General features: G+C 38.5%; 1 protein-coding gene across 1 annotated transcript in view; it reads right to left on the minus strand.

The window, feature by feature from the left end:
• Positions 1–22,094, minus strand: part of COL24A1 (collagen type XXIV alpha 1 chain) — a 392,112-nt gene that overhangs the window by 229,622 nt on the left and 140,396 nt on the right. The gene's annotated exons all lie outside the window — the stretch shown is intronic.

The raw sequence follows: 22,094 nt of genomic DNA on the forward strand, positions 1-22,094 counted from the left end.
TTTGAACTAGAAGACTGAATAATATTTTCATTACAAACTTTTATTTGACTTCCGTACCTTGAATTAGGTTGCTTCTATGAACTCTCAGACCATCCTGGGGCCTTACAAGGTCCCTTAATGTAGTGTTTTGGCTTGTTTTGTTTTCCTAATCAGATCGTAAACTCTTTGAGTGCAGTTTTATGTTATTCACGTCCATATTCTCTGCAACCAATACAACGCCTGATACACAGTAAGTGCTTAAAAAATGCTTTGTTGTTGTTGCTGCTGTTGAATGACTGATTTGTTTTTCTTTTCTTCTTTATTTTTTTGAAAGAAAGTACATGTTTCATGGCTAGTTTTAGCCCCTCAGTACTGGTTTTCAGTCAATTTACAGCATTTATTCATAGCATCTGCATGGATAAATTAATATACCCTGTCCATCCTCCAGATAAGCCTGGAACACACTATCACAGCAGTCCCCAACCTTTTTGGCACCAGTTTCATGGAAGACAATTTTTCCATAACATTGGGGTGTGGAGGATAGTTTCGGGATGAAACTGTTCTGCTTCAGATCATCAGGCATTAAGACTCTCACAAGGAGGCAGCCTAGATCCTTCACATGTGCAGTTCGTAACAGGGTTTGTGCTCCTATGAGACTCTAATGCTGCCACCGATCTGATAGGAGGTGAAGCTCAGGCAGTGATGCTTGCTCACCTGCCACTCACTTCCTGCTGTGCAGCCCAGTTCCTAACAGGACACAAACCAGTACAGGTCCACAGCCCAGGCGTTGGGGGTCCCTGCAATATCATGCCGGAAAGCAAGAAAGCTATCAAGGTATCAAAACTAGAGTCATATTAAAAACACTTAGTAGGTGATTGAAGAGGATCCCCTCAGCCAGATATGGGACTAGATGAACTTCAACAAGGATAAGAACTACAATGGATTGAAAAACATCAAATATGTTTAAATTTATAAGTTCATAATGACACAACAAAAACTGTCCACATTCAAAGGATGAAAGGAGGCTAACTCATTATCTTGAAACATGGTAAACAAAGGTGAAGAATCACGCATTTATTCTGCCTTAGTGTACCACTAGTAACCAAATAGTAGATGAGGGGATGTATTCCAGCCAGTAAGTGAAAAAGAAATAAGAGGATTAAAAAAATCTCCATTTTGCAATGCCACAAATAATCTAATTGATCTAGGCGCTGAGCATCAACTATTACTAACATCATACACACATAAAGAGATCATCAGACATTATGTGCTTCCTGAAAAAAGAACAGAATATCACTGATTGTTTTGCCAAAAACAAACCTGAATATGACAAGGTCTCTATATGTGACTACCAATTTGCAGGAAACACACAGGACCAAGAAACAAGCAGAACTACACCATGAGACTATAAAAGCAAAATCCAGACCGTGGGAAACTCTACAGATCAAATGATTGGGGAGCTTCGACAACTAAATTTTAAGGGGGAAAACAGGGAATAGAGAGAGAACTTGTAGAGTGAAAGACATAGCAAATAAAACAAATAAGCCTAAACTATAGTTTTTAAAGATGCATACTTTTGTGATAAACTATGTTTTAAAAAGGAGGACTGCTTACTTTTGGTAGGAGAGCTGGGCTTGTGGTTTCATGGGGCACATAATGGCTTCGTTAGTTATGGCTGTTTTACTCTTGACCTGTGTGGTAGTTACAAGAGTCTGTCTTATAATTGTTTGTGATTTACATTTGTTTTGTATAGTTTTATGTGTCTATGTTTTACTTTACAATAAAATGGTAAGAAAAAAATTGTTGGGGTGACTTCTGGGTAAACATGCAACGCTGAATACATGTGTGAATCTCTGCCCCTTAAGACTTCATTAAAGTATCAGTGGAGAAATATTAAAAAGACAAAGTGGTAAGGTCAAGGATAATAGAAGAAAAAGATGTCAACACAGCTGATCTCATAGTATAGTCATACAAGCTGAATATTTAAAAATTAAAACCTTATTGAAAAGCTAACAAATATATAAGCACAAATTATTAAAAGGAGGAGAAAGATTTTTATTTCCTTCCCACATAGGAGAGTTCAGAACCTTGGCCAAATAAACTTTTCATCATTTTAAAAATTCATACCTAGGTTACTGCCAAGTAGAGATCTTGCCTTTTAAATAATACATTTCAATGTTAAAACCAGAGTTAACTATCAACTGAACTTTAATGATAACATATATATAAAGGAAACCTTTTTTTTAAACACATGAATTTAGTGCTCAAAATGTAATCAAATGACATGGACGTCTTTGCCAAGTAGCAAAATTTCAGAAAGCTTACAGATTGAAAGATAAAAAAGTACATCATCAGAGTCCATACTTTTCATTTTCAGAAGCTACATTAGCATGAAACGATACAGGAAGAAAAGTAAAAACAAAAATCTGATAAAGATGCTCTAATTCATTTTTATAAATTTAAAATAATTTAGAAAACATTAATCAGTCCAAACATTTTCTCTCACAATGTGTTTTACTACCTCAGTTAAGTCATCCCATCACAATTTAAAATATAATACCTTACTGAAGGAAAGGAACAGCAGTCTGGCTTCTGGTGCCTCTTAATAGAACTAGTCTGACCACCAATTTTTACCAAGAAGCAGAAAAAAGAAGTAGTTTTAAAAATAATAAGTGAAAATATGTCTTCTGTTTTCAGACCCTTCACATCTGTTTGCTATACTGAGAAGAGTGACTCAGCATTCTCTCCAGTAAAAACAAAGTTTTATTATTCTATAATCACTAGAGGCTGGAGACTAATTCACATGCATTTTTTTTTAAGCAAAACCTGGGAACCGAAGCACTAGCAGATTCCATTAGTTTCCTGGGAAATCATAAAAGTAAAATATTATCATTCTTATTTGGCAGTAGCCAGAAGCTTGGAAGTTAGAGTGTCCTAATAGAATATATTATATTATGTGCACATATATTGAGCACTTTAATAGTTTTCCAATAGAAGTGTTAAAGTCTCTGTTTTCTATTGAAATATATAGTCCCTCAAGTTAAAAAATGGTAAGTGGATAAACTTATACACTTATACACAAACTAATTACAGTATATCCATAAAATGAACAGCCCGGATGTGGCAACCTAGACAAATCTCAAATGTCTTATGCTAAGTGAAAGAAGCCAGATTAAAAAAAGAGTACACACTATATAAGTCAGTTTATATAAAGACTTTAGAAAATTCCAATTAATTTAGAGTGACAAAAAGCAGATCGGAAGTGGCATGGAAAGCGAGAAGACAAGAGGGACAAAAATAAGGTATTATATAAAATGTGAACAAATAAATTACTGGGTTTGACAGATATGTTCATTATCTTGATCTTGGTGATGGTTTCACAGGTTATAAATATATCAAAAATTATCAAATTGTAAAATTTAAATATAGGCAGTTTATTATATGTCAATTATACCTCAAAAAGCCTGTAAAAAGAAAGGTATTTAGTACTGGGTATTTTAGATAATCATATGCTTTGTGGTAGGCAACATTTTTTAAGGGTTTAAAGATCTTTAGAGAGAATATATAATTACTTGAACTAGTTTTCAGATAAAATCAGTGTTGCTCAGATTTTGGCTTGTTTTAGAGGTAATAACACGTTAAGTTATAATAACAGCTTTAAAACAAATTATATATTTTGGAAAATTGAAACTTTTCTGATATTTTGCAAGGTAGCTTTAAGATATCCTGTTGTTATAGATAAGAGCGACACTTGGACCGTTTAACTCTCATGGAAAATTTCAATTATTGATTTAATATCCACTGTGCTTTAAATATACAAGAACACAGCACAGTTTGGCTTAAATGTATCTTCTGAGTAGTTTATAAGTCTGAACAAAGTAGAGATGAATATAGCCCTTGGAAAAACAATCATTAAAAAAGGCTAAAAGATAAAATTAATAAAGACAACATGTAAATTATGAATTCTCGAGGGCAAAGTTATGCAAAGCCTTGGCTAGTGTTGTGAATGTATAGTACATTCAATAAACATTTGATGGTCTGAATTGATGACCAAATTAAAAATAAATTCTATTTGAATAATAACTTCTTCAGTTAGGCAGTTTCAAAGTTATCCTGAAAAAAGAATCAGCCTAGCTTCTAAAGACAGGACTGAAATTTTACATATTGAAACAAGTAAGAATGTATCCAGAGGGAGAGAGGTTTTGTAAGAGGATAATTTGGTCTGAGACAAGGATCCAGCTTACAGTCACAAGATTTTATTTTCTAACATTTATGGAAGCACATGTCATGTCAGTAATATGATGAGTCCAGGTAGGAAAGTAATAATAAAAAAGAAAAACATTAAAATAGCCTTTACTGAGTGAGAATAACCTATCCAAAAGTTAATGCCAAAAAAAATTTCAAAAGGCAAATGTAATACATTCACTTTCCCAGTAATCTATAGAAACTAAACTTTAGCACTGGGAGGCATGCAAACTGCAAATGAAGGAACTATTCTGTCTTCTGAGGAAACCACAAGCAGAAAATACAGTTTCTTAAAAATGCAAAATAATCCATCTAGGTATCTGTCTCTCCTTCATTTTCTTTTGCTGTTTTAGATCTAAAAGCCATGAAAACCAGGTATTTTCCATCATGATACTACTGAGAAATTTAATGATTATTGCTATTCACATATTTTCCCTTCTGTAATTCTATGTATTTGAGCAGAAAATATAGCACAGATCAATTCCATATGTGCAGCATCCTGAAAACTCAACAGAGAAAATCCACAAAACTACAATGACAATAAAATTCCTTATGATAAAATGTACATTCTGTGTTCCAAATAAGACTTTTGTTTAGATAGTATTTATAGTATTTTTTTTTTAAAGATATTGAGTCTTGCTCTGTCAATCAAGCTGGAGTACAGTGGCATGATCACAGGTGTGCGCCACCATGTTCAGCTAATTAAAATTTTTTTTTCTTTTTTTTTTAGAGATGTGGTCTCATTTTGTTGCCCAGGCTGGTCTTGAACTCCTGGCCTCAAGTGATACTCTTGCTTCAGACTCCCAAGTAGCTAAGATTAGAGATACAAGCGATCTGTGCCCAGATGTTCACAGTATTTTTACTATCACTTTTAAAGGAAACTACAAAGTCAACTGGAAAGTGTGCTTTTAGTCTAAAGTCCACATAAAATTATAGTTAAGTTATAATTCAAAAATCAACTATTCTGGCCATTATTTGATATTTAGGTTTGGATAATCTATAGTGACAAAAAGCCGATCCCCCCATGGTAGCCTGAGGAGGAAGGCGGAAGGAGAGGCAGAAAAGGATTACAAATGTAAACAAGAAAATTGGGGGGTTTGATGGGTGTGTTCACTATTCTGATTTTGTTAATTGATATGGTTTAGGTCTGTGTCCCTGCCCAAATCTCATGTCACATTGTAATCCCCAGTGTTGGAGGTGCGGCCTGGTGGGAGGTGACTGAATCATGGGGTCGGATTTCACCCTCAGTGTTGCTCTCATGATACTGAGTGCTTGCAAGATTTGGTTGTTTAAAAGTGTGTGGCACCTCTCCCTCTCTCTCTTCCTCCTGCTCTGGCCATGTAAGATGTGTCTGCTTCCCCTTCACCTTCCACCATGATTAAGTCTCCTGGGGCCTCCCCAGCCATGTTTCCTGTAGCCTGTGGAACCGTGAGTCAATTAAACCTCTTTTCTTTATAAATTACTCAGTCTCAGGTACTTCTTTATAGCAGTGCAAGAACGGATGAATACAGTGATGGTTTTACAATTTATACATATGTCAAAAGTTATCACATTTTACCACATATAACTGTTACATGTTAACTGTACCTCTATAAAGCTGTAACAAAAAAAAGGTAATTGGTATTAGGTGTTTTAGATGTTCCTTTTTGGTAGGCAACAGTTAGTAATAATTTGAAGATCTTTAGAGAGAAAATAGAAATTATTCATTGAACTTGTCCCCAGATAAAAATCAGTGGAGCTCAGATTTTGAATTGTTTGAAAGTAACAGCATAACCATTATTTAATGCATATTTTTGGCTAAGTATAATTTTAGGTACTCAATATCTATATATCTGTCTCAGAATTCTTATAAATATCTTAAGTAAAGAATATCAGTTCGGCTAGGCATGGTGGCTCACGCCTGTAATCCTAGCACTTTGGGAGGCCAAGGTGGGTGGATTACCTGAGGTCAGGAGTTTGAGACCAGCCTGACCAACATGGCGAAACCCTGTCTCTGCTAAAAATACAAAAAAATTAGCTGGGCATGGTGGTGGGTTCCTGTAGTCCCAGCAACTCGGGAGGCTGAGGCAGGAGAACTGCTAGAACCCTGGGGGCAGAGGTTGCAGTGAACTGAGATGGTGCCACTGCACTCCAGCCTGGACGACAGAGGGAGACTCCACATCAAAAAAAAAAAAAAAAAGAGTTTAAATTAACTTAGTCAAGAGATAGTTACTATGTATCAGGCACTGTTCTTGGCATTGATCATATACTAGAAAACAAACAAAAAAATTCCTTGGCTTCATAGAAAGTATATTCTAGAGACTCTTTATCTCAAAGATCTTCTCCCTTTCAATGTGTGTATGTTTGCAGCATGGAGTGGGAAGTTAGGTGATTAAAAAAGATTTACACTGTTATGAGGAACTGGCATGTCTCAATTACCTACTTTTGTTCTAGATACACAGCTATGGGTCCAGGGCCACTCTATGTTGTTTCACATTCTCTTTTTCTTCAAACGGGATATCTTGTTTTCTTTCTTTCTTTACTATCTATACTGGTTAGTAGAAATGTAGACATATTTAGGCCTCATTGAAAAGAATGCACCTTACTCTGAGAACTTGGCCTTAGAGATGTAAGCAATAATTGGCCAGTACCTTGGGGTACCTTCTTTTGGAGAAACGACAGTGCGTTTTCAGCTGTGTAGGTGCCTGCGCTGTTAGGCAAAGGCATGTTTAAAACTGTATAAGTGGCAAGAGGGTATAAGTAGATATTGGGCACTAAAGATGTGAAATGTAGAGGACATTTCTTCAATCTGCTAAAAATCTCTTTGGGGAAATATTATTCCCCATTTCTCAGTCCACATACTCTGTTCTCCATCCCAGTTTCCAGGGGTGGGAAAATGACCTAAATCTTGCAAATTACAGTATTCCTATTCCATTGCTATTGCAATTGATTGAAAGATGATCATGTGGGCCTGGCGTGGTGGCTCACACCTTTAATCCCAGCACTTTGGGAGGCCAAGGCAGGTAGAACACAAGGTCAGGAGTTCGAGACCATCCTGGCCAACATGATGAAACCCCGTCTCTACTAAAAATACAAAAATTAGCTGGGTGTTGTGGCATGCGCCAGTAGTCCCAACTATTCGGAGGCTGAGGCAGGAGAATCGCTTGAATCTGGGAGGCAGAGGTTGCAGTGAGCTGAGATTGTGCCACTGCACTCCAGCCTCGTGACAGGAAAAAAAAAAAAAAAAGATGATTATGTGGTCAAAGCCTGATTGGCTGGAGTCTCCTAACAATTTTTGCTAGAGATACAAGGAAAAAAAGAGTGCTTTCTTTTTGCTTAGATTACTAACTCTGAGGGCAACAGAAGCCTAGAATTGCCAATGACCACTTTTTCTACAACATGTTCCTGTGAATGTAGCCAACAGAGAAATGCCAGGATAAGATTTACAGAGCGTCTTGGTTATATTCATCAAGTTCCTGTACCTAGCCAAATCTCTAGACACATATACTCCTGGACTTCCTGATTATATTATCCCATTCTGATTTTTTTTTTTTTTTTAACTTAAAACTGTTCAAACTGAGTTTCTTTCACTTTCAATGGAAAAAGGCCTCACTGAAACATTGGACTATTTGCAGTTCTTTACATACATCTAGCTTCTTCACACATCTGTGCTTTTACAAATGCTGTTTCCTCTGGATGGAATGCCTCTGCCCTCTGTTTCTACTTGATAAATCCATACTATTTCTTCAAGTCACTGCTCAAACACCCATGTACTCCATGCCACTGGTTCTTGTATCACGTAACTTGTTACCAACTCAAATGTAACATGATCTATGAAAACTTTCACGATGCACCTTAGTCAGAATCAGCAGCAGATTATTTTATATCTGTACAGAACTCTGTTAATATGGCTAGTTAGCACTATTCATACTATACTGTAATTAAGGGCATGTTTCTCTATTCCAATGAAATGTAAGCTCATGAAGGAAAAGGAATGTATCTGACCCATTTTTGTACCTGCAATATTTAACTTCACATGTCACTGGAAGATAATTCTTCTTGGTCCCTTCCATTTCCACACATTCTGCAAATGAGGTATTGACTTCGCATTATTCCAGTCACTCTCTTCAGAGATTTTTGCATTGCTTCCTGAAGCAAAGGGCAGGAAGGAATGCTTACTGTCCAAGATAACAGAGATAATCTCTCTCTGGAATACATTATCTTTTCTGACTGCCCATTATAAAAGATTTAGTCTCCTTAAACTTCAGATTCCTCTTATGTAATGCAACCTACCACATACGCAAGCATCATCTAGCCCTCTTCTTGTCACCCTATGGGAAGTGGGGCTCAATGAATCAGTGCAAAAATGTGGATACTCTGAAAAGTGCTTTTGCCAAGAGTAATAAACTATCTTTTGTCATTGTTCTAGGAGCTTGTGTCTTTTACTAGAATCATTGAAACTGTCAGACTAACTTGTTGGCTTGCAAACAGAATAAAATATCAGATTCTGACAGTTTTGGTGATGAAGATGGGATACTGATAGAGACATAGCTTTCTGGAGGAGGAAGTATTAGGGCCTCACAGATGATTAACAGGATTTGAGAGAAGTCGATGGGAAATTGCAATGAATATGTCAACCAAATACATGGTCAACAAGCAATAAATGGTCCTCCACTTTATTGCCTGTTTAGAGGAGGTACTGGGAGAGACAGCTTCAGGCCAAGTACAGGGAAGTAAGTTCAAAGACAGTTGCCCTAGTTGTCCCTAACTCTTTTCTGGGCAGAAAGACTTCCTCATCAATCTGGTGAGCAGTTTCAGGTTTGCAACATTGTAACAACTAGTACTAAGTTTCCAGCTGGGGGCAGTGGCTCATATCTGTAGTCCCAGCACTTTGGGAGGCTGAGGTGGGTGGACCGGCAGATAGCTTGACCAGCCTGGGTAACACAATGAAAACCCATCTCTACAAAAATAAAAAATAAAAAACTTAGCTGGGTGTGGTAGTGCATACCTGTGGTTCTAGCTATCTGAGAGGTTGAGGTGGGAGGACTGCTTGAGGCTGGGAGGTTGCAGCTGCAGTGGCCGTGATCACGCCACTGCACTCTAGCCTGGGTAGGCAACAGAACAAGACCTTGTCTCAATAAAATAAAATAAAGTAAAATAAAAAAAAATAGAAAAGAAAAGAAAAACAAAGGTTCATCCTGAGTAGGCAGAAGAGTCTATCTCCTTATAGATAATAGTTACAGAGACTCCCATCTACAGTGAGTATAAAAGGATGAAAATTTGTGACCAGTATGAGCAAAAACCAGGCAATGCAATAGAACTTTGGCTGGTTCACCTGGGAGATGAGAGAGGGGTCTCATATTTTTTCACAACACAAGAATTGCAACATTAGCCCAGATTACCTAACCACTGAATATGCTGCCTCTGACACAGCTTGAAATAAAAGGTCTTAACAATTTGATGCCAACCTACTTTTACAATCTTATTTGTCACTCTGTGCCAACACACAAAAAAACTGTATCAGCCAGCCAGTGTCACCCACTCCCGTAAATCCACTATGCATATACCCTAGGTCTCTTGGCTCTGCTTATGTGGTTCACTGCTTGGAATGCCCTGCCCTGTTCCTACGATTTATTAATAAACAATCTAATTCAAGGTCTGTCGTTTCTATAAACCCTTCCCTCTTTTCTATGAATCCTTCTCTATCCTTTCATTTTTTGTTAATCTATCTCTACTAACACTGATGCCTTCACCATTACCTAACAGTTTACATATAGATTTTGTTCTTTCCAACTAGACTAAATCTTCCTAAATTATCAATAACATTTTATTTTTAATATATCTTACAGTGATTACTAGGCACATATTCGCACATAGTAGAAACCTAATACTTTTTTAATTGACTGACTTAATCACATGTACTCTTTCAGCATGACTTAAGCGACAATTAAAAACATGAAATTTATCATCCAAATCGAAGTCATAAAAGATATCAAAGAAGTAAATCATTTAGGTGAAGGGAATCCATTACATTCTAATCAATTAATATAGCTGGCCACAGTCTAGGTTATTCCAGTTAAGTCCACTGAAGTACTAAAAATGAAGTTTAAAAGCATGCTTTTACTTGATATAGCCAGATTTTTGAAACTCACTTCAGTCTTTGTCTCTAATGAAGACCACCCTGATGGAAAAAGAGGACCCACTGCTTGGCCACTTCTGGCACTGCTGTGATTAGTGGTCTTGATTCATTTTTGTCATAAACAACTGACCCCATATACCAAGCACATCATCCAAAATTCAAATATTTGGCAATCTCTGTAGCCCAGAGGGCTTAACAGCTGAATCAACAAACATTCTAATCATCCTGCTACCATATAAGAAGGTGCTCTGCTGCCAGAACTGACAGGACACTTGGGGTTAGTGCTCAAAACTGATACTACTATGATTAAAGAAATAGAAAGGATTCCTGTAGAGCATTTTCCATATGTTTTTATTAAAAGCAGAAAAATAAAGTATGGAAAAAATAAATCTTATGTATTAAGGCAAGTGATGTTTTATCTTGGAACACCTCTAATATTTACAATTCTGTGAAAAGCTAAATGCACAGATCTTTTCACTTCATTGTTACAGCATATGCAAGTATCATCACTGTCACATTGCCTAGAATAAGTAAAACATTAAGAAGAGAAAAAAAGCTCTGAAGTGGTTTGAAATCACATTTGCTCAGCTGGTCTTTAACGATGAACAGTTCTCTTCAATGCCAATGGCAAATAGCATTTACAACAAAAACTTCAGAGTACTTTGCTTTCACCAACTGTTTTGAAGATTTGAGTTTCTGAACCAAAAGTCACTAACAAGAAATGGTGGTCAGTCCTGTCCTGCCTTTTTAGTTGAGTAGATGACCATTTGCATGGTATGATTAAGTTGAGAGGTATAAAAGTTTCTAGTCATCCATAAGTTTTTCCCTGCTCACTAAATGACACCCTAAATTCTTTGATTAATGACATTTTGCATTAGTTTCAGGTTTCTGTTCATTGCTAAAATGCAAATATTCTTAAAATAGGAATACATTGCTGTTAGCTCATAATCATTTACTGCTGGGAGTGAAATATATTCATCAGGTCTTTCCATGAAAACAGGCTTTGATGGGAAGGGCAAATTTTAAGGGAAAAAAAGAACACACCGATTGTTTGAGATGGAAAAGAACTCATGCCCAAGGGGGTAAACACACACACACACACACACACAGAGACACACACACACATAAAGGAGAGACTAAGAGCCTCAGGAAAAAATAAAATTCTTCAACTATTTTACAACTTTCTCTGAGGACTGCACTGATTCTAGACTTTCAAGGGATGACCTGATTTTTAATTTTTAATTTTATCAAACCTAATCAAACCTGATGCCTGGGAAAAAGGACAGACAGAGACAGTAGAGGCTTTGACATGGTATAAGAATTGAATATTGACTTCTTGACTATAAGCTCCCGAAGTCAGGATCTAATCTTATTCACCTCAGCACTTTTTTTCTTAGTGATTGACATATATAATAGACATCCGAGAAAGATCCGTTGAAAATGAATAGTAAGAATTGGATTGTCTAAAGAAGAGCATAAAAGGCAGAGATATTCCCATAGGTAGATCTTTGGGTTCTGATGATCAGCCAATCACATCTCTATGACTGTCAGTCACATTGTGTGTGGGGGGATGTCATAGATTAGTGCCACCATTAAAAACCTAAAAGACGTAGCAGTGGTGGTCCCTATCACAGCATTGCTGAATTCACCAGGCGGGCTCCTGCAGAGATCAGATAGATTCTGAAGGGTGACTGGAGACTACCACAGCCCCAGTTACAGCTGTTTTGTCAGATGTAGTATCATTGCTAGAGAAGATTACTAAGTCTTCCCATAAATGGTATATAGTCACCAATTAAGCAAATGTACTTTTTCCCTTTAAAATTAAAAAAGATAATAAAAAACTAGTTTGCATTCATGTAGGATGGACAATAGCCACTTACAGTTTTCCTGTGTTCTCTTGCCTCTGTCATATGATGATACAGGTTCAGTCTGAAGAGATCTGAACCTTCAGTGAATGCCACAGAACATCACCCCAATCCACTACATACATGATGTCATGCTGATTGAACAAGAATAGCAAGAGATGGCTAGTACAATAGAGAATTTGGCAAGACACATGCACTCAAGATGGTAGGATATACACCCTTCAAAGATTCATAAGCTGGCCAATTCTCTGAAGATTTAGGATCCCAGTGGTTAGGGATATACTTCAATAGCCCCTTTAAGGCAAGAGCAAGTTGAGAGTCTTACATACTCTACCACAAAAAAAAAAAAAAAAGGAAAGGCACGCCTTTTGGGGTCCAGGGAGCAAACTATTCTATACCTAGGAATACTACTCTAGCCTATATACCTGGTGACATTGAAGGCTGCTAGCTTTGAGCGGCACCCAAAACAGGAAAGGGCAACATCATAAATCTAGGACATGGTACAATCAGTCCTGCCACTTGTACATTTAATCAAGAAGACCCTCTAGTATTGGAGGTATTACAGTGGGAGAAGATGCAGTATGAAGCCTATGGCAGTTTGCAGCGAGATAAATAAATGCTGCCTCTGGAATTCTGGAATAAGGCCATTTCATCTGAAGCAGAAAATAATATGCTTTTTGAGAAACAGTTTTTGGTGTTACTGGAACCTGGTAAAGGAAGGACACTTGACTATGGGACATCAAGTAACTACACACTTAGAACCTGCCATTATATCCTGGGTTCTGTTAGGCTGCCAAGACATAAATTCAGATGGGCACTAGCAGCAATCCACTATACAGGAGAAATGTTATATACAGGATTGAACCCAAGTGGGACCAGGGGGAACAAGTAAGCTGCATTAATAGGTAGCCTAAACCCCAATGTCACCTTCACACTCACTGCAGTTCCCTTCTCCTGGCTTATAACCAAAGGAATATGTGTTAGGGTGAGAAAATAGCTCCCATATGACTAGCTGGAGGAGCTTGATTTATGGTTGGGTCAGCTGGGCAAGCAGTTCTAGTTGAAAATGGATAGCAACAGCAAAAAAGGTACACTTATGAGTACCTGAATAACAACAGAGAAGAAAACGTCATCCTAATGAGTAGATCTGTGAGCAGTGTACCAGCTCATCATCTTTTGTGTGTCAAGAGAAGTGACCTGAAGTGAGGATATATAGATTCTTGGGCAGTAATCAATGGCATGGCTATCTGGTCAGGGGCCTGGGAGGAGAAAAAATAGAGGAAGAGAGAGATCTGAGATACAGTCACATGAACAGACACATGGGATTAGGGAAAGAGTATGAGGAGTTCTGTCTCACACATTAATGCCCACCAGGAAGCATATACCATGAAGGAGTTTATAAAAAACCAAGTAGACAAAATGACTTGGCCAGTTGACATTAGGCAGCCTTCATCTTTGGTCACTCCCAGACTGGCATGAGTGTCACACGAATGGAGAAGACATGGTAGCAGAGACAGAAGTTATGTATGAGCCCAACATGTACTATCACTTACCAAGGATGTTCCAGCTTCTGCTGACTCTGAAAGTCCCATTTGTCAGCAAAAAAGACCAACAACGTCCTCATTATGGCACCATTCCTCAAAGAAGACAACTAGCTACTCTGTGGCAAATTTCTTACCTTGGGCCCCTTCCAACCTGGAAGTATCAACAGTTCATCCTCACAGAGATAGATATCTATTTTGGGTAAGAGTTTGCCTTTCTTGTTTCTAAAGTTCTACTAGCACCACTATCTAGAGACTTACAGAATGCCTGATCCACAAACAGGAAACCTCACAGAACACAGCATCCAAAAATGGAGACCCTCTTTACATTGAAGGAGGTGCAAGGAGTAGGCCCATGATATAATCCGTTAGTTTTTATCCTGCCCAATCTAGAGGCATCCAGCCTCATGTAACATTGGAACTTCCTTCTAAAGTTATAACTTATATGCCAGTTAAAAGAAAATAACGTGAAAAAATGGTGTACTACCCTTTAGGACACAGTGGATTTTTTAAATCACTGACCCCTATATGGAGTTTTGTCCTGAATAGGATGAACATTTGGGTCTAAAGACCGAGGGGTGGAAGCAGGTATGGTCCTATTTACTATCACTCCCAATGACACACCGTATTCTGTGCTTCCTTCACCACACGCTGAACTCTACAGGGTTGAAGATCTTGTTACCCAAAGTGGGGGTTCTCTCTTGACAGGAGATACAACAAAGGTCTTACTAAACTAAAAATTATGGCTGCTACCAGAGCACTTTGGACTTTTTGTGATCAGGTCTGAACAAATAAAAAGAGAAGTCACCACACTGGCATAACTAATTGACCCTGATAAACAAAAGGAAGCAAGACTGCTTTTATACAATAAAGGCAGGAAGGAATACATGTGAAACTCAGGTGATACACTGGGCACCTTCTTGTATTCCTGTCAAACATACATGCTCTTCAGCAATGAAGGTTTAGGTTATACTACCAGATAAGCTACCAAGATCTGCTGAGGTGATAGCTGAGGGTGAGGGGAATGTAAAATGGATAGTGAAAGAGTGAGAAAAGTACCAGCTGTGGCTCTGAGAGCAACTGGATTGACAGAGGCCACAGTCCATCCTACTAACACAGACAGATAATGTAAAACAAAAATAAGTGAAGATACAGCAAATCTAAACAACATAATCAATAAGGAAGGGCAAATCACTACATATCAAACTTTGCACCTGATAATAATATACTATCTTGTCAAGAAGACATTGAACATTCACAAGTGAACATGTACTAGGCGAAAAAGAAAAAAGTAAGTTCTATAAAGTAAAAAAAGTCTCTGATCGTTAGTTGATGCAGTTTCTTCCTAGCCTCGATGGTCTTTACATTTTGGCATGTTTTTGCAATGACTGGTACCGGTTGTTCCTTTCCATGTTGAGTGCTTCCCTCAGGGTCTCTTGTAAGGCAGGCCTAGTGGTGACAAAATCTCTAAGCATTTGCTTATCTGTAAAGGATTTTATTTCTCCTTCACTTATGAAACTTAGTTTGGCTGGATATGAAATTCTGGGTTGAAAATTATTTTCTTTAAGAATGTTGAATATTGGCCCCCACTCTCTTCTGGCTTGGAGAGTTTCTGCCGAGAGATCTGCTGTGAGTCTGATGGGCTTCCCTTTGTGGGTAACCCGACCTTTCTCTCTGGCTGCCCTTAAGATTTTTTCCTTCATTTCAACTTTGGTGAATCTGGCAATTATGTGTCTTGGGGTTGCTCTTCTCGAGGAGTATCTTTGTGGCGTTCTCTGTATTTCCTGGATTTGAATGTTGGCCTGCCCTACTAGGTTGGGGAAGTTCTCCTGGATGATATCCTGAAGAGTGTTTTCCAACTTGGTTCCATTTTCCCCCTCACTTTCAGGCACCCCAATCAGACGTAGATTTGGTCTTTTTACATAATCCCATACTTCTTGCAGGCTTTGTTCATTTCTTTTTCTTCTTTTTTCTTTTGGTTTCTCTTCTCGCTTCATTTCATTCATTTGATCCTCAATCGCTGATACTCTTTCTTCCAGTTGATCGAGTCGGTTACTGAAGCTTGTGCATTTGTCACGTATTTCTCGTGTCATGGTTTTCATCTCTTTCATTTCGTTTATGACCTTCTCTGCATTAATTACTCTAGCCGTCAATTCTTCCACTTTTTTTTCAAGATTTTTAGTTTCTTTGCGCTGGGTACGTAATTCCTCCTTTAGCTCTGAGAAATTTGATGGACTGAAGCCTTCTTCTCTCATCTCGTCAAAGTCATTCTCCGTCCAGCTTTGATCCGTTGCTGGCGATGAGCTGCGCTCCTTTGCCGGGGGAGATGCGCTCTTGTTTTTTGAATTTCCAGCTTTTCTGCCCTGCTTTTTCCCCATCTTTGTGGTTTTATCTGCCTCTGGTCTTTGATGATGGTGATGTACTGATGGGGTTTTGGTGTAGGTGTCCTTCCTGTTTGATAGTTTTCCTTCTAACAGTCAGGACCCTCAGCTGTAGGTCTGTTGGAGATTGCTTGAGGTCCACTCCAGACCCTGTTTGCCTGGGTATCAGCAGCAGAGGCTGCAGAAGATAGAATATTTCTGAACAGCGAGTGTACCTGTCTGATTCTTGCTTTGGAAGCTTCCTCTCAGGGGTGTACTCCACCCTGTGAGGTGTGGGGTGTCAGACTGCCCCTAGTGGGGGATGTCTCCCAGTTAGGCTACTCAGGGGTCAGGGACCCACTTGAGCAGGCAGTCTGTCCCTTCTCAGATCTCAACCTCCGTGTTGGGAGATCCACTGCTCTCTTCAAAGCTGTCAGACAGAGTCGTTTGCGTCTGCAGAGCTTTCTGCTGCTTTTTTTGTTGTTGTTGTTGTTGTTGTGTAGCTGTGCCCTGTCCCCAGAGGTGGAGTCTACAGAGACAGGCAGGTTTCCTTCAGCTGCTGTGAGCTCCACCCAGTTGGAGCTTCCCAGCAGCTTTGTTTACCTACTTAAGCCTCAGCAATGGCGGGCGCCCCTCCCCCAGCCTCGCTGCTGCCTTGCCGGTAGATCACAGACTGCTGTGCTAGCAATGAGGGAGGCTCCGTGGGCGTGGGACCCTCCCGGCCAGGTGTGGGATATGATCTCCTGGTGTGCCTGTTTGCTTAAAGCGCAATATTGGAGACACAAAAAACCCTCCAAAAAATCAATGAATCCAGGAGTTGGTTTTTTGAAAAGATCAACAAAATTGACAGACCACTAGCAAGACTAATAAAGAAGAAAAGAGAGAAGAATCAAATCGACGCAATTAAAAATGATAAAGGGGATATCACCACCGACCCCACAGAAATACAAACTACCATCAGAGAATACTATAAACACCTCTATGCAAATAAACTGGAAAACCTAGAAGAAATGGATAATTTCCTGGACACTTACACTCTTCCAAGACTAAACCAGGAAGAAGTTGAATCCCTGAATAGACCAATAGTAGGCTCTGAAATTGAGGCAATAATTAATAGCCTACCAACCAAAAAAAGTCCAGGACCAGATGGATTCACAGCTGAATTCTACCAGAGGTATAAGGAGGAGTTGGTACCATTCCTTCTGAAACTATTCCAATCAACAGAAAAAGAGGGAATCCTCCCTAACTCATTTTATGAGGCCAACATCATCCTGATACCAAAGCCTGGCAGAGACACAACAAAAAAAGAGAATTTTAGACCAATATCCCTGATGAACATCGATGTGAAAATCCTCAATAAAATACTGGCAAACCGGATTCAACAACACATCAAAAAGCTTATCCACCATGATCAAGTGGGCTTCATCCCTGGGATGCAAGGCTGGTTCAACATTCGCAAATCAATAAACATAATCCAGCATATAAACAGAACCAAAGACAAGAACCACATGATTATCTCAATAGATGCAGAAAAGGCTTTTGACAAAATTCAACAGCCCTTCATGCTAAAAACGCTCAATAAATTCGGTATTGATGGAACGTACCTCAAAATAATAAGAGCTATTTATGACAAACCCACAGCCAATATCATACTGAATGGGCAAAAACTGGAAAAATTCCCTTTGAAAACTGGCACAAGACAGGGATGCCCTCTCTCACCACTCCTATTCAACATAGTGTTGGAAGTTCTGGCTAGGGCAATTAGGCAAGAGAAAGAAATCAGGGGTATTCAGTTAGGAAAAGAAGAAGTCAAATTGTCCCTGTTTGCAGATGACATGATTGTATATTTAGAAAACCCCATTGTCTCAGCCCAAAATCTCCTTAAGCTGATAAGCAACTTCAGCAAAGTCTCAGGATACAAAATTAATGTGCAAAAATCACAAGCATTCTTATACACCAATAACAGACAAACACAGAGCCAAATCATGAATGAACTTCCATTCACAATTGCTTCAAAGAGAATCAAATACCTAGGAATCCAACTTACAAGGGATGTAAAGGACCTCTTCAAGGAGAACTACAAACCACTGCTCAGTGAAATAAAAGAGGACACAAACAAATGGAAGAACATACCATGCTCATGGATAGGAAGAATCAATATCGTGAAAATGGCCATACTGCCCAAGGTAATTTATAGATTCAATGCCATCCCCATCAAGCTACCAATGAGTTTCTTCACAGAATTGGAAAAAACTGCTTTAAAGTTCATATGGAACCAAAAAAGAGCCCGCATCTCCAAGACAATCCTAAGTCAAAAGAACAAAGCTGGAGGCATCACGCTACCTGACTTCAAACTATACTACAAGGCTACAGTAACCAAAACAGCATGGTACTGGTACCAAAACAGAGATATAGACCAATGGAACAGAACAGAGTCCTCAGAAATAATACCACACATCTACAGCCATCTGATCTTTGACAAACCTGAGAAAAACAAGAAATGGGGAAAGGATTCCCTATTTAATAAATGGTGCTGGGAAAATTGGCTAGCCATAAGTAGAAAGCTGAAACTGGAACCTTTCCTTACTCCTTATACGAAAATTAATTCAAGATGGATTAGAGACTTAAATGTTAGACCTAATACCATAAAAATCCTAGAGGAAAACCTACGTAGTACCATTCAGGACATAGGCATGGGCAAAGACTTCATGTCTAAAACACCAAAAGCAACAGCAGCAAAAGCTAAAATTGACAAATGGGATCTAATTAAACTAAAGAGCTTCTGCACAGCAAAAGAAACTACCATCAGAGTGAACAGGCAACCTACAGAATGGGAGAAAATTTTTGCAATCTACTCATCTGACAAAGGGTTAATATCCAGAACCTACAAAGAAGTCAAACAAATTTACAAGAATAAAACAAACAACCCCATCAAAAAGTGGGCAAAGGATATGAACAGACATTTCTCAAAAGAAGACATTCATACAGCCAACAGACATATGAAAAAATGCTCATCATCACTGGCCATCAGAGAAATGCAAATCAAAACCACAATGAGATACCATCTCACACCAGTTAGAATGGCGATCATTAAAAAGTCAGGAAACAACAGGTGCTGGAGAGGATGTGGAGAAATAGGAACACTTTTACACTGTTGGTGGGATTGTAAACTAGTTCAACCATTATGGAAAACAGTATGGCGATTCCTCAAGGATCTAGAACTAGATGTACCATATGACCCAGCCATCCCATTACTGGGGATATACCCAAAGGATTATAAATTATGCTGCTATAAAGACACATGCACACGTATGTTTATTGCAGCACTATTCACAATAGCAAAGACTTGGAATCAACCCAAATGTCCATCAGTGACAGATTGGATTAAGAAAATGTGGCACATATACACCATGGAATACTATGCAGCCATAAAAAAGGATGAGTTTGCGTCCTTTGTAGGGACATGGATGCAGCTGGAAACCATCATTCTTAGCAAACTCTCACAAGAACAGAAAACCAAACACCGCATGTTCTCACTCATAGGTGGGAACTGAACAATGAGATCACTTGGACTCAGGAAGGGGAACATCACACACCGGGGCCTATCATGGGGAGGGGGGAGGGGGGAGGGATTGCATTGGGAGTTATACCTGATGTAAATGACGAGTTGATGGGTGCAGTAGACCAACATGGCACAAGTATACATATGTAACAAACCTGCACGTTATGCACATGTACCCTACAACTTAAAGTATAATAATAATAAATAAATTAAAAAAAAAAAAAAAAAGTCTCTGATCACCATGCAATGAAACCAGAAAGTATTAACAAAATCAAAACTGAAAAAGCTCCCCCACTTGAAAATTTAAAAATTGCCTATTTAAATAATTATTGGGTGAGAAGGCATATACAAATTGAAATTACAAAATATCAAAAAGTAGTTGTAATAAAACATACTCCATATGGAAGTCTATTGAATACATTTAAAGTAATGATGAGAGAAAAAAATAACAGACCTTAATAATTTTATGAATAAAAATAAAAGAATAAAAAGAAATTAGAAAAGGAACAAAGCAAGAATATCCCCTTATGACTCCTTGTCAGCATTATACTGGAAGTCCTAGATAATGCAATATGACCAGAAAAAGAAATAAAAACCATACAGATGGAGAAGGAAAATATAAAGCTGCCTTTGTCACAGATGGCATGATTGGCTATGTAGAAAATCAGAAAAAAATGAGCAAAATCCTCCTGGAATGAATAAGCAATTGTAGCAAGGTTGTAGGATACAAGGTTAATAAACAAAAGTTAATTGGCTTCTTATATACCAACAACAAACAAATGAAATTTGAAATTAAAAACACAATACAGCACCAAAAAATGAAACATTTAGGTCTGAACCTAAGAAAATAAGTATAAAACTTATATGGGGAAAATTATAAAATTATGATAAAAGAAATAAAAAAGAATTAAGTAAATTCTTCCCAACGTGATCTATAGATTCAATCCAATACCAAACAAAATCCCGTAAGTTATTTGTGGATACTGACAAACAGATTCTAAACTTTATACGGAGAGGCAAAAGACCCAAAATAGCCAACCCAACTTGAAAGAGAAGGACAGAGTTGGAGGACTGATACTACTAGACCTCAAGACTTACTATAAAGCTACAATATTCAAGACAGTGTGGTAGTGAAGAAACAATAGATAAGTAGATGAGTGGAACAGAATAGAGAACTCAGAAATAGACCCACATAAATACAGTCAACCGATCTTTGACAAAGGAGCAAAGGCAATACAGTGGAGCAAAGATAGTCTTTTCAACAAATGGTGCTGAAATAACTGGACATCTACATGCAAAACAGAAATGAATTTAGACACAGACCTTACACCTGTCACAAAAATTAACTCAAAATAGATCACAGACCTAACGTAAAATGCAATATTATAAAATCCTAGCAGATAATACAGGAGAAAATCTGGATGACCTTGGGTATGGCAATTACTTTTTAGAAACAACACCAAAGACACAATCCATACTGAACTTCATCAAGCCTGTAATCCCAGCACTTTGGGAGGCCGAGACGGGCGGATCACAAGGTCAGGAGATCAAGACCATCCTGGCGAACACGGTGAAACCCCGTCTCTACTAAAAATTACAAAAAAACTAGCCGGGCGAGGTGGCGGGTGCCTGTAGTCCCAGCTACTCGGGAGGCTGAGGCAGGAGAATGGCGTGAACCCGGGAGGCGGAGCTTGCAGTGAGCCGAGATCTGGCCACTGCACTCCAGCCTGGGTGACAGAGCAAGACTCCGTCTCAAAAAAAAAAAAAAAAAAAAAATTTAAAACTTCTGCCCTGCAGAAAACAATGTTAAGAGAATAAGAAGACAAACCACAGACTGGAAGAAAATATTTGCAAAAGGCACATCTGATAAAGAACTGTTACCCCAAATATACAAAGAACTCTTAAAACTCAACATTTAAAAAAAATTTTTAAAAAGGCCAAAGACCTTAACAAACACCTCACCAAGGAAGATATACAGATGGCAAATAAGCATATGAACAGACGCTCCAAATTATATGTCATTAGGGAACTGCAAATTAAAACAACAATGGGGGCTGGTTCCGGTGGCTCACGCCTTTAATCACAGCACTTTGGGAGGCCAAGGTGTGATGATTGCTTGAGTCCAGGAGTTTGAGACCAGCCAGGGCAACACAGTGAGACCTTGTCTCTACAAATAATAATAATAATAATAAAAACAGCTGGGCGCCGTGGTGCATGGCTGTGATCCTCCCTATTCAGGCAGCTGAGGTGGGAGGATCACTTGAGCCCAGAAGGTTGAGGCTACAGTGAGCCATGGTCACTCTACTGAACTCCAGCCTGAGTGACATAGTGAAACTCTGTCTCAAAACAAGCAAACAAACAAACCAACCCACCACCATCAACAACAAAACCCAATGTGGTGCCACTGCACACTCACTAAAATGG

The sequence above is a fragment of the Theropithecus gelada genome, chromosome 1, assembly GCF_003255815.1.
Source record: "Theropithecus gelada isolate Dixy chromosome 1, Tgel_1.0, whole genome shotgun sequence".
Lineage (NCBI taxonomy): Eukaryota > Metazoa > Chordata > Mammalia > Primates > Cercopithecidae > Theropithecus > Theropithecus gelada.